Raw genomic sequence first — 14,295 nt, 5'->3', positions numbered from 1 at the left:
AGTGCCTACTAGAATCCCTGAAAAGCCTGAGGACCCTGTGATATCTGTGACTGAGGGCAATGTCAGAACATCATTCAAGAGAGTGAACCCTCGCAAGACGTGAGGCCCTGGCGGCATACTTGGTAGGGTACTGAAAATCTGTACCAACCAACTAGCTGGACTGTTCACATATTTTCACCTTCTCATTGCTGCTGTAACATTATTAATATTTGGGGAGAATTTATAAGATTTAGAGTAGGTCACATACATACATATTTTAAAACAAATCTTATTTGAAAGACTGAAGAATTCACATTGCAAGATATCTGGATACCTTTCACAAGTAGGTGTAAATTTAACTGACATCATAAAATGCTTGTCCATTGTCTTGCTGGAGTCATGCTGTCTATCAGTACCCTTTCTGCAAAGTGCTCACAGAAAGGTAAATTCTGGATTGTTTTCCTGAGATAACAACTTGAGAAGAAGAAAGAACTCCTGTTGTTTGCTGGAGAAGGTGGGGAAAGATTGTTGTTGTTTGCAAGACATGAGTCACGTGCTCTCTTTGGAGTTTCAGTTGGAAAAGAGAGAGAGTTGAGTTAACAGCTCAGTCAGTCAGTCAGTGCGTAAGACACTGACAAGTAACTGAAAAGTGCAATCCAGGGAAAACTGTTTGAAACTGATGAAAGCAAGTTCCAGAGCAGTAGATGGCTGGAAGTGCTATCTGTCTGATGTTTCTGTTGAAATAGAGGAAGGAATAGAACTCTGTGGTAGTTTGAAGAAAGAGTTTACCATCTAGAAGACCCTGATGGAGCAAGTTTCATCAGCGAGACCCTGAGATGACTAGTGGTGGTACCTCAGTTGTGGAAATCCTGGAGCAACACATCTTTGCAAACCCTACAAGAACCTTCCTGAGCAGTAAACATTTACCTTTCAAGCACCAAGCTTGGTGAAATTTATATATGTTAAATTTTGTGCACAGTATGGTGATTGGCTGCAACCAGAGAACTTGGAAGAAGGAAAAGTGAGATTGAACTGTGAACCAAAGAACTTTTCTTAAATTTCTTTTTCTTTGGCTTGGCTTCGCGGACGAAGATTTATGGAGGGGTATGCCCACGTCTGCTGCAGGCTCGTTGGTGACTGACAAGTCCGATGCGTGACAGGCAGGCATGGTTGCAGTGGTTGCAAGGGAAAATTGGTTGGTTGGGGTTGGGTGTTGGGTTTTACCTCCTTTGTCTTTTGTCAGTGAGATGGGCTCTGCGGTCTTCTTCAAAGGAGGTTGCTGCCCGCCGAACTGTGAGGTGCCAAGATGCACGGTTGGAGGCGATATCAGCCCACTGCCGGTGGTCAATGTGGCAGGCACCAAGAGCTTTCTTTAGGCAGTCCTTGTACCTCTTCTTTGGTGCACCTCTGTCTCGGAGGCCAGTTGAGAGCTCGCCATAGAACACGATCTTTGGAAGGCGATGGTCCTCCATTCTGGAGACGTGACCCACCCAGCACAGTTGGGTCTTTAGCAGCATGGATTCGATGCTTGCGGACTCTGCCAGCTCGAGTACTTCGATGTTGGTGATGAAGTCATTCCAATGAATGTTGAGGATGGAGCGGAGACAGCGCTGACGGAAGCATTCTAGGAGCCGTAGGTGATGCCGGTAGAGGACCCATGATTTGGAGCCGAACAAGAGTGTGGGTATGACAATGGCTCTGTACACGCTGATCTTTGTGTGTTTCTTCAAGTTGTTGTTTTTCCAGACTCTTTTGTGTAGTCTTCCTAAGGCGCTATTTGCCTTGGCGAGTCTGTTGTCTATCACTTTGTCGACCCAAAGAACTTTTCTTAAATATACACACACATATTACATACACGTGCACTTAGAATTAGAAGGGGGTTATTTAGGTTAGTTAAGAATAGAGTTAAGTTAAAGTTTGATTCTATTTTCATGTTTGAAGTTGATTAAAAACAACTTTTGTTTTGAAAGCCACTTGTCTTGGTAAATGTCTATTGCTGCTGAGTTTTGGGGTCCTTTGGGCTCGTAACATTTTAATCAGAGATTCCCACCTGCTTCAAAAGGGCATCAATCATCCTGGTATGCAAATAGAGTAGTGTGAGCTGCTACAAAGACTACTGCCCAGTAACACTAACTTCTTCTGTGATGAAATGTTTTGAGAGACTGTCATGGCCAGAATTAACACACACCTAAGCAAAGATTTGGACCCCACTGTAGTTCACCTATTGTCACAATTGCTCCATAGCAGATGCAATATCTCCACAGCTCTGGATCACCTTGAAAACAGCAATTCATATATACAGCTACTCTTCATCAACTACAGCTTGGCCTTCAATACCATTATTCCCTCAGTCCTGTTCAAGAAGCTACAAATTCTAGGCCTCTGAATCCCCCTCTGCAACTGGATCCTTGACTTTATCATTGGAAGAACTGGATACAGTGTCTTCTCCTCACTGATTATCAACACAGGTGCACCCCAAGAATATGTGCTAAGCCCACTGCTCTACTCATTATACACCCATTACTGTGTGACCAGACCAGACACAATTCCAATGCCATCTACAAGTTTGCTGATGACACTACAGTTGTCGGCAGAATCACAAACAGCAACAAAGAAGGGTACAGGAGGGAGATAGATCAGCTCATTGAATGGTGTAACAACAACAACCTTGCCCTCAATGTCAGCAAAACCAAGGAGATGATTGTGGACCAAAAGGAAGTCAGGTGAACACGACCCAGTATTCATCAAAAGCTCAGTAGTGGAGAAGGTCAAGAACTTCAAATTCCTGGATGTTAACATCTCCGAGGATCTGTCCTGGAGCCTCCATGTTGATGTAATCACAAAGAAGGCTACACTTTGTGGGGTGTCTGAGGAGATTCGGTATGTCATTAAAAACTCTCGAAAACTTCTACAGATGTACCTTAGATAGCATTTTGGCTGGCTGTATCACTGCCTTGTATGGAGCCACCAACTCTCAGGACAAGAATAAACTCCAGAGGGTTGTTAACTCAGACTGTGTCATCACAGGCACCAGACCACTTTATTGAGTTAATCTACATGAGGCAGTGTCTTAAAAGAGCAGTCTCTGTCCTCAAAGACCCCACCACCCAGCCCCTGCCCTCTTCACTCTGCTACCCTCAGGTAAAAAGATACAGGAGCCTGAAGATAAGCACTCAGTGGCACAAGGACACTTCTTCCGCGCTGCCATCAGATTCCTGAATAATCAATGAACCAAAGACACTGCCTTACTTTTCATCCATTATTATTTTTGTACATTTTTATAGTAGTGTCGTAAGATGGTTATAATATGAATGTTTACACTGTGATTCTGCTGCAATCACCAAATTCATGACTTGTTCATGACAATAAATACTGATTCTGATTCTGAGGTTATAGAACATAGAACATTACAGCACAAATTTCAGATTTCAGACTTCAGATTTATTGACAGAGTACATCCATGACCTCACATATAAACCTGAGATTCTTTTATCAGTTGGCAAAGCAGAATTGCCACTTATTGGTAGTGCAAGAAAAACTGTACACATCGTATATATGTAAACAGATAATGAATGTAAATAAACTGTGCAATAGAGAGAGAATAAAAATAATCAATAGAGTGCACAATTAAGAGTCCTTAAATGATTCCCTGATTGAGTTTGTTGTTGAGGAGTCTGATGGTGGAGGGGTAGCAGCTGTTCCTCAACCTGGTGGTGCAAGTCTTCTGGCACTGATACCTCTTTCCTGATAGCAGAAATATGAACAGAGTGTGTACTGGGTGCTATGGATCCTTGATAATTGCTGTTGTTCTCCTACAGCAGCATTCCCTGTAGATGTTCTCGATAATGGGAGTGATTTTCCTATGATGCCCTGGGCTGTATGCTCAGGGTTATTGGTGTCCTAATACTAGACCATGATGAAGTCAATCAGCACATTTTCCAGCACACATCTGTAGAAATTTGCCAGGGTGTCTAGGTGTCATATCAAACCTCCACAAACTCCTGAGGAAGTATAGGCACTGACGTGCTTTCTTCAAATGCCATTAGTGTGTTGGGGCCAGGAAAGATCCTTCAAGATCGTGACCCTCAATAACTTAAATTTGCTCATCCTCTCCTCCTCTGCTCCCAATGATCACTGCAGTGTCTACCTCTGGCCTTCTCTTCCTGAAGTCAACAATCAGCTCCTTAGTTTTGGCAAAATTGAGTGCAAAGTTGTTGTCGGTGCACCATTCAGCGAAGTAGATTTTAACCACCACCCCCCCCCCCAAAAATAAAACATTATTGTTGAGGATAACAGCCACAGGAGTACTTCTGCACTGACTGCCTATTCCCCTTCCCTCTCCAAACAGTCACCCAGTTACCTGCCTCTTGTGACTGTTTCTTTATAGCTTCTTTATAGCTTCTATATAGCTTCTATCACCCCCTCCAGTTCATCCATCTCCAGTTCCCCAACCCGGTCTGTAAGAAGCTGCAGCTGGATGCACATCTTGTCAGTGTAGTCATCAGGGACAATTGTGCTCTCCCGGATTTTCCACATCCTGCACTCGGAATATTCCACTGCACTAGCTGTCATTTCCACTCTTTGTTATGATGCAAAGATCTTACTGACTTATCTGTTGTACATCCTCAGTCTCTGCTCACCAAAGCCTCTTGAGCCAAAACCTCTAAATCACCACTAGTACACAGCTTTTATAATATTAAATATTGATATTTGAGAATGACTATGAAGTTTATTATCGTACTCATTAAACAATGTAAATGTTTTAAAAGTCTTACTACAGCAGAGCAGGTACTTGCAAAGAAAAGAAATGATCGTAACTAATTTAATTCAATTAAAAGAAGCAATAAATACTTATGATGGATAATAAATAATTACAGTATTCCCAATGCATAAAAAGTAAATTTACAATGGTGTAGATGATCTTTTGACCTGTTGAAGCATTCCATGGTTAATGTAAGAACGACCAATTTAAGAATCAGATAGCTGTTGGATAGAAGTTGTTATTGAAGCCAAAGGTACGAGTGAGATGGTGACCTGGGCGGTGAGCATTCTTTATAATGTAGGCTCCTTTCATGAGTCAATGCCTCATACAGATGTCTGCCATGGATGGGAGGTGAGAGCCCATGATAGATCTGGCTATGCGACTTTCTTCATTCTGGGGCCCTTGATGTGCCGAACTAGACTGAAATCCATCTAGTCAGGAAACTTTCCACAGGACACCTGTCGAAGTTTGACTGAGTATCTGATGACAAGCCAAATCTCTTCAGGCTCCTTAAAAAGTGGATGCATTTGTGTGCCTTCTTCATACATATTTTTTACCTTTTCAGTCATTCCCTGCTAAACATTCAGGGTGATCAAATGGGTATGCCACAATTAATACACTTCATTTTCAGGAACCTTTGAACAAGAACTGAAATTATAACTGATCTACTCCATTTTCCCATTAAGATTTCATCTCCCAGAAACAATTAGCTTGACTTCTCAGATCGAAGCTTCTGTCTTTAAATGTTCCCCCACCATCTGCCAATTCTTTTCATTACCCTCTCAGGTTAAAATATATTCTTGCAGATGAATATGACTGAGGCTGGAATTTCACATAAAGATCGCAGCAAGAGCAGTCTCAGGGTCAATGTGGATTGGTGAAAGGAAGTCTTGTGTCTGCAGTCAGAAAATCAAAGTGCATCCTTGCCAGATCTCCTCAGGTTTTTAGTTCATTCCCTCCATTACTTCTTGGCTTCTTTGATATTAAAATACCAAAAATCACTTTATGCATAACTGGTATCTCATTGTAAGTGGAGGGATTGGATTTCTGGGTTGCCATTGAAAGACAACCTTCCTTTGTGGTGTTTATCGCAAGGCAAACTTTAGGTAAAGGATTGAGAATGATCTAATCCTTTCTATGCATAATAACTATGTCGTTAACCTCACATCTTGCAGGGGACAAAATCTGGTCATTCTTACCTGACCTAGCCCACATCTCACTCTATATCCATCCATCTGGTTGACTCTTAAATGCCTTCTGAAATTGTTGTGAGTTGGTTGAGTAACTTGAAGCAAGTGACTGATCTCCTGACACCCTGAGGCTTTCCCTTCATCTAGACATCACAAATTTGGAGTGCGATGGTATAATCTCTGTTTGATTGGATGAATGCAACTCAATCAACTTATGAGGCATGACTCCATGGAGGTCAATGCCACTTGTCAAACACCTTGAACAATAATTCCCTTGATCATCTTTGCACAGTGGCCGCAGGATACACTCATAAACCTGTAATCCATACCTTCAAGAAGCATTTGGGGCAAAAGCATTGCTTTTATGTAGACCAGAAAATACTTCTCAGCACTACACAGAAAAGTGATAGAGGAATTCGACAGCTTATACAGCATCCAAAGAAAGCTATAAGACTTCCTATTGCTTTCCATAGGTGGTGTAATTCCTGCAGGCTTCCTCCAGTACTTTCTGTGTATTGTTCCAGTTCTCCAGCATCTGCAGACTTCTTGTTTAACTTCCATGTTACTTTTCAAGTGGCACTCCATCCTCACTTGGAAATATGTTATTGGTCCTGCAACTCCTTGCAAAACATCTCTGTGGGAGTACTTCACCAAATAGATGGCAGCAGTGCAAGGTGGCAAGTTCCTCATTCCTTTTCCAGGGTAATGAGGATATGTAATAACTGCTGGCTTTGCCAACGATGCTGAAAAAAGGATTACATTTTTTTTTAAAGTGAGCTTCAAATGCTCGCTTCACTTACCCTCAGAAATACCTGTTAAAACATTTGCCTGCAACTTGAATCTACAATTTTCATCCTGACCACGGGAAACAAGACCAAATGAAATCATTAATTCCTCCAAATAAGAATGCATAACAACTCCATTCTTTAATTGATATGTTATGATTTTATCCCTATCACCAATGTAAACTCTTGAGAAAATATTTTATTTTATTTTATTTTTCTGTTGATCTGCTCAGTTTTGCCGCTTCTTAATCTCTTCTATCATCCTCCTGGGCTTCTTTTTAGAGAGTCACTTACTTAATCTTTCCAAAAGTTTCATGTTTTCAGAAGTGCTGTCCAAGTTTCATCAGCCGGTGATTTTTTTTTTAATTTCTGAAAATGGTAAACCTGATCGCACTGAAACATCTGCCAAATTGTTTTGAGCTAGCTGTCCCTCCTGTCGAATTGAAACATTCTTATACTATAATGGCCTTTGTCCTTCACTCTGTGATTACTCCTCTGTGTCCTGGAAGAATCTGCTAAAGTACTATATACCTCAACGACCTGGCCTCAGAACACATATAACAATCGCATAGTGAGACAGATTATCCTCATAAAAAAAGCTTCCTGCTTTACCCCTTTCCAAACAAACACACTAGAAAAGTAGTTTTTTTCTACAGTGAATTTTTTTAGGGATATATGTTGGCAAGGAGATGATAGAAAAATCCCTGTTCTTCCTCATAGTAACATTATATTTTCATCCACCTGAGATGCCAGATGTTTTATCTACAAGAAGGCACATTTTTTGATGTGGCCCTCACCTGTAATGAATCAACAGGAGGATTAAAATTTGTGCTCAGTCCCTGCAATGAGATTGAGCCAACAAGATGAGATTGTTCCCAAGTTATAAACACTGGCTTGGTAGGTTCTTCTTGTACTGCAGATTGCAATAGATTTTTACAAATTAAGCTGGAATCCAAGAAGTATCATGTATTCTAAGAAGACAGCTGTTGGAGCAGCTGTAAAGGCAGCGCTGTCACTGGTACAGAACCGGGGAGAGAGGGAAGCAGAGTCACAGCGCTCTTGTGGGTTTCATCCACCCAGTCCAACTTCTGTCAGCCCTATGCAGCTTTTAACCAGCCTGTTAATGGAGCCTGATGGTGGTTCTATTTAAAATTCTGCAACCATGGAATCTCCAGCCAAGACTGTGGTGCCTATGATTGTGGTGACTCTCTGCTGACCTCTCAGTCTCCCTTTTGGCCCAGCCTTGCCTTACTGACATTGGCCGTGTATTATCTCTACCATTAAAGACACTCCCCTTGGGTATAACTGTGTATGCACCCATTGTCTTTCATTATTGTACCATTAGTTTCTTCTTATAAAAGCCATGATTATTGTGTGACTACATCATCTTTGTCTACTTCATTAACTGGCACTACAATGATGCAGTCACGAGGGGCTACAGTGGAGAATCAAAGGACTGATGCAGGGCACCAGAAAACAGGGAGACCACTCCCCATTTGAGAAGGAGAAGCAGAGGAGATGTCCAATGGTCCATGGTGGTGGACCAGTGAGGGGCTCTGAGGCTGAAGAATACACAGGCAGAGGACTGTTGGCAAATTGAGGTGAGGAAGCCATGCAGGCTGTGGACTGCTAGAGACTGGCTCAAGACTGGCTGAAAGGATAACAGGTATTGGAACTGGGATATGAGAGAGTCCAAAGAGTTCTGAAAGTTTCCTGATCCTGTTGGAGGTTCAGATCTGGAGCTCGGGATGCTGATCGTTTGGACTGAATTCTGTGTGGCTGCAGAGGCTGCTGAAGTTCTGGAGGAGAATCCATGGACACACCGTGACTCTGACAGGAATCTTCTTTGGCTTCTCTTTCTCTGATTGTAAGAGGAGCTTCAAGCAATTTCTGCCGATGGCAAATCCGTCTGCATGATGGCAGGCAAAAATGTATTTTGCATAATATTGCACTGTCTTTATTACATGACCACAAATTGAATCTTGTATTAGGTTTAAAGTGGTTAGCCTTTGATTCAAAACAGCAAGCCTGCACATAAAATTCCAATTAAGTAGTTCGGCTCTGAATCATGGGTCCACTACCGGCATCACCTACGGCTCCTAGAACGCTTCCACCAGCGTTGTCTCCGCTCCATCCTCAACATTCATTGGAGCGCCTTCATCCCTTACGTCAAAGTACTCGAGATGGCAGAGGCCGACAGCATCGAGTCCACGCTGCTGAAGATCCAGCTGCGCTGGGTGATCTCCAGAATGGAGGACCATCGCCTTCCCAAGATCATGTTATATGGCGAGCTCTCTACTGGCCACCATGACAGAGGTGCACCAAAGAAGAGGTACAAGGACTGCCTAAAGAAATCTCTTGGTGCCTGCCACATTGACCACCGCCAGTGGGCTGATATCGCCTCAAACCGTGCATCTTGGCACCTCACAGTTCGGCGGGCAGCAACCTCCTTTGAAGAAGACCACAGAGCCCACTTCACTGACAAAAGACGAAGGAGGAAAAACCCAACACCCAACCCCAACCAACCAATTTTCCCCTGCAACCGCTGCAACCATGTCTGCCTGTCCCGCATCGGACTTGTCAGCCACAAACAAGCCTGCAGCTGACGTGGACATTTACCCCCTCCATAAATCTTCGTTCGCGAAGCCAAGCCAAAGAAGTTCATGGAGACAAATTAATTTGGAAAGGACTGCACATTGCAGTGCAAGGCTATCAATGATCTTCAGATCTGGAGATCAGCACCAACACAAGTCTACACTTCTGCTTTCCATAAGGAAAGTGATAAATATAATTGTTCTAGCAAACAAAACAAAGCATCATTTCAATAGAACTTCATAGTGTGGCTTGGCAGAAGTTCCTGCTATTCCCTGTTGCAGCCTGGAAGGAGCCTGAGGCAAAGTGAAGTGAATTTGCCTGTGTTGCTCTAAACATAGCACAACTTGGTCTCTGCCTCCCCAGAAAAGGAGTCAGATAACACTAGCTGTAATGCAGATGACTCCAGGCAGGTTCCCCTGATTCTATGAATGCTGTTGGGAAGACCCATGGAACTTGTACAACTCTTTAGTCAGCTACTAGTTGTAGCTCACTTTTCCCTTCGTTCCACTCTGTTGTATCTAGAAACACCTAAATGTAGAAAGAAATACAATGTCCAAAGCTTCAAATGCAAGTCACTTCTACAATAAAATGTATCAAAGAAGCCAATTTTGTGTTCTAGTTGCAAAAGTTTTTTTTTTAAATGCTGTTACAGTTGCGACCTCATAACATTCTTCCCAACACTTATTTTGGTAGCAGTAAGAGGTGATGTTGTTAAAGACCACATTTATCTTGGAACATATTTGTCAGCACAGAAGATGAATGTGGTCTGATACATGTGAGCTCTGTTTTAACTCTTGGACCTAATTTAAATTGCCTGCACTGGGCATGGAAAAGGCACAGTAAAGCTTGATGAAAAGAAATCTGCTGCGATGCTTGGATGCCCCTCGCTTGCAGCAAAGGGGGAAACTTTATGCAACCACCTCTCTCCTGAGTAAAGATGGATCATTATTAATTGTCAAAATGAATGTGTTACAATTGAAGATGAATGTGTTACAATTGTCAAAATGAATGTGTTACAATTGGAGATGGACATATCATTGATATGCTATTTTAACACCTAATCACAACATTTATGCGTTCCCTGGATCCCATTAATTTCTAATGGAAATATCCCACTCAAATTTCCATCTCAATTGAAATTATCAGGTGAATTCTGGATTTTGCATGAATTGGGCAAAATGAACTGATATTCCACTTCTCACCATTATTTCTTCATTTCCATTTGTGAATTTGGCAGACACTAAATACTCACTCCAAATATGCATCAAAAGCCACTTTTTTTTTCTCTTTAAGAATGGAACCTTTGTTTTCTTGAGTGATTTACTGGTGTGAGAATAGATTTGGGAATCTTATTTTTTTGTTAAAAAGGAAAGACTGCAGATGGTGGAGTTGAACCCAAAACACACATTTGCTGGAGCATATTTGTGCATTGTAATCTCATATTTCTCAGAATATAAGAAAAATAAATAAATTCATTTGCAAAGATTATACTTGCATGTATGATTTATTTGATTTCTATTGGTTATTAGTTATGCCAAAATAAACCTAAATCATCTGTTTCATTCTCCACTGTGCTGTTTGATTCCTTAATGATTTTATCGGTTCACACTGCTCGGTTAAGATATTGTATTGGATAGTACTAGAATATCATTATCCTGACCACCACTGGGTTGTGTTGAACATGTGCTTGTATTGTGAATATGCATTTGTTACTATTAATGTCACTGGCAGCTTGATCAGGTATTCACCATGCAAATATGACTGTAGTACATGAAATCTACATTTTGGCTTAATTTTTAATTCCAAATACATCTTGTAAATCTGCTTGCTCTGGAAGTTTTCCATTTTTGATCAGGGATTGCAAGATCTGACTTTCAGGTAAAATCAAAAAAAATTCCACAGTACAACTTTGTCAAATTCAAATCTGTGAATCTGCTTTAAAAAGGAAAGTGCACACAAGGCCAATATGCTCAGATGACTCTGTGAGACAGCAGGCGATGTCATTTTGCAATTTACAGCATGACTGCTGTCAAAAAGCGGAAATACTCTAAAGTTAAATTATGTCAAATTTTGTTTTAGCATTTTCAATGCTAAAAGGGACTCATAAACCTAAGCCTTGGTGCATATTTTCCAGAGCAGTCTTGATGCATAAGTTTAGTTAATGGTTATTTGTCACTTTATATTTGGTACAGTGTGAAGTATTCTTCTGAGAGCTGTCCAACAGGTTATCCCTAATGTTCATGCAGCCATATAAAGACCACAGTTTACTGAGTACCGAGTTACAATGAAAAGAAAGACCAATTATTACCATGATAAGGCAGTATGAAAGCATAACTTTAGGCTTCATTCAAATTCCTGATGGCTACAGGGAAATAGTTACCTTTTAGTATAATGGTGCATGCTTTCACCTGAGAGGAGGGAGAAAAACGTGTGCTGGATCCCTCGATATGTTGAGTGCCATTCCTAGGTAGTGGGAGATGTAGATGGAGCCAATGAAGGGGAGGGAAGTGTGTATTATTTTATGAGCTGCATTCACTTCTTGCTGTATCTTAGAAAATAGCACAGTACAGCACAGGAACAGATGTGCCTATGTGCCTGTGCCAAACGTATACCTCTTTTTCACTGAGATCCAAGTAAATTGGTGTGTCAACAACCCGTGTTTAAAGCTGGATCGGGTTGAATTGGAGTGTTCACATTGAACCAAGAAAAGTTGGTTCAGTGCAACCTTTTACATAGGGACACAGCATCCCAGTGCAAAAGGAGGTAGGACCTGCAGCTTTACAACGTTGGCATCCCGGGAAAGCAAGTAAGCCTTTTACACTGGAGCCAATGCGACTTGCATTGATACTATCTACCCTGGGGAGTAAATACTGGGATGAAAATGACCTCTCCTACAGTTTTGGTCACCTTCACACAGGTAAGTAAAATGGTGAAAAGGTGATTTATTACCGGTTTTTAGGGGCAGTGTAACAAGGCCAAACAATCTGCCGCTGGCACCTGATAGATATCCCTCTATCTTCTTGATATTCAGAGTGTATTGAATGCTACTTTTGTATCTGCTAATCTTGAGCAAAACATGTCCCATATCATGCTGAGATATATCCAGGAATATGCTTTGGATGGTGCACCTATAGAAGTTGTTGAGGTCAAGGGGGACATGCTGAACTATTTTTTCTAAGAAAAAAATGGGTGGTTTTTAGCTCATATTGATGATAATTTCACATTTTTGTTGATGGTTCTTCATGAAGTTTTGAGGAATAGAACTGATGGTATCTTTGGCAATGCATTTTCCCATCTTGTCTGATCAAGCTGATAATGAATGAACACTTAATTGAGAAATATTCAAATAACAAGGATTGCACAATTTACTATTGCTTAAACATATAATCCATCGATGTATCATAATTTTAATTCAACATTTAATTCTCCACATCCATCATTTATTCTCTAGGTGACCAACAAATTTGCCAAGCATTGTAATCCTTCCATCAATTATGCTTGAAGTAGCATTTATTTACATTGTAGTAAAAAGAAAAAAATATATATGTATAGAACAGTGGTTCCCAACCTTTTTCTTTCCATGCACATACCACTTTAAGTATTCCCTATGCCATAGGTGCTCTGTGATTAGTAAGGGATTGCTTAGGGTGGTATGTGCATGGAAAGGAAAAGGTTGAAAACCACTGTTTTAGTTGTACCTGATTGACTCGTTATGTACTCGGTTTCATAACTCCAAAGGAGATGGGCCAATGACAATTTGTCTTGAGCAAATATTTCAGTAACCATTGAGTCTAGAGCAGTGCTTCTCAACCTTCCCTTCCCGCTCACATACCACCTTAAGCAATCCCTTACTAATCACAAAACACCAATAGGATTGGGATTAAAGTGGTATGTGAATGGAAAGAAAAAGGTTGGGAACCACTGATATAGAAGGTGCAGCAATAAATCATGTGTTTCCTTTTTGCCAGTTCTGGCTCTAGTTCAAAAATATTGTGTTCATAATATTTGTGTATACAATTTAACCCAGGATGGGATGATGAAAAGAACCCAGTTCTGCCTGTCAATATAGATTTGATATTTTTCACTAATTGTATTCATGATCAAGTTCTTGCATTAACCTTTGGATGAATGGGGACATGACAGGACTGAATAAAAAATAAATAACACCCTGCTTCCTACTGCACTCCCACCTCCCCGTCAACTAGCACCTTTTGTGCATATAAACTTGTATTTATTTTAATTCAGACATCAGATCACATTTCCATTCTTCCAATATGCACTTCAAACCTTGGCTGTGTCAATAGTTGTGGAAAATCCTATGAAGTCAATACTAAATGAGATGAGTTTATGAAAAAACATAGAATAAAGTTCCTTTGGAAATGCATCAAAGGGTGCAAGTGTCAGAAATCAGATTAATGGCATGCCGCTTGCCCAGCCAGATGTCACTTCAAAAATCATTTAATGAGGCATAAGGTGTAATGTTGGGCAAATTGTGAGGGTGAGCAACTGAGATGGAGATAAAAAGGAAGAATGTTTTCCTTAAATTAAATTGTGACATAGCAGTTAAGACACTTCTTCAGTTGTTGGAGAAAAATAATAATTTTGATTCAAAAACCAATCACTTAAATGAAGTATGTCATATTTTATCAATGTTTTATCTTCAAAAATAATAATTCTATCAATGTGATATATTACACAGGAATTTTAAACACAATTATGTTGATTTCATTTGGCTCAGATTAATGAAAGACCAACAGAAAACTTTGCATGTGTGTTTAGGAACATTGGAAGTAGGAACAGGAGTAGGCCAAAAATTGCCCATCGAGCCTGCTCCGCCATTCAATACGATCTTGGCTGATCTAATTTATGACCTAAATCCACCTACCTGCCTTCTCCCCATATCCCTTAATTCCTCTATCATGTAAAATTTTATCTAACCGAATTTTAAATATGTTTAATGAAGCAACCTCAACCACTTTCCTGG

The 14,295-nt window shown here is 40.7% G+C and overlaps 1 long non-coding RNA gene across 4 annotated transcripts in view; it reads right to left on the bottom strand.

Annotated features, from left to right (window-relative positions):
- The window catches only part of LOC138757191 (uncharacterized), a 131,168-nt gene that overhangs the window by 27,120 nt on the left and 89,753 nt on the right, over positions 1-14,295 (bottom strand). The window contains exon 7 of one of the 4 annotated variants that reach the window (XR_011353417.1): positions 4,859-6,674. The exons of the other annotated variants lie outside the window; for them this stretch is intronic. This is a non-coding gene — a long non-coding RNA (uncharacterized lncRNA). Of the gene's footprint in view, positions 1-4,858; positions 6,675-14,295 lie in introns of those variants that run through there. 4 annotated transcript variants of the gene reach the window in all.

This window comes from Narcine bancroftii, chromosome 3 (assembly GCF_036971445.1).
Source record: "Narcine bancroftii isolate sNarBan1 chromosome 3, sNarBan1.hap1, whole genome shotgun sequence".
NCBI lineage: Eukaryota > Metazoa > Chordata > Chondrichthyes > Torpediniformes > Narcinidae > Narcine > Narcine bancroftii.
This window is presented reverse-complemented; position numbering and strand designations above follow the sequence as displayed.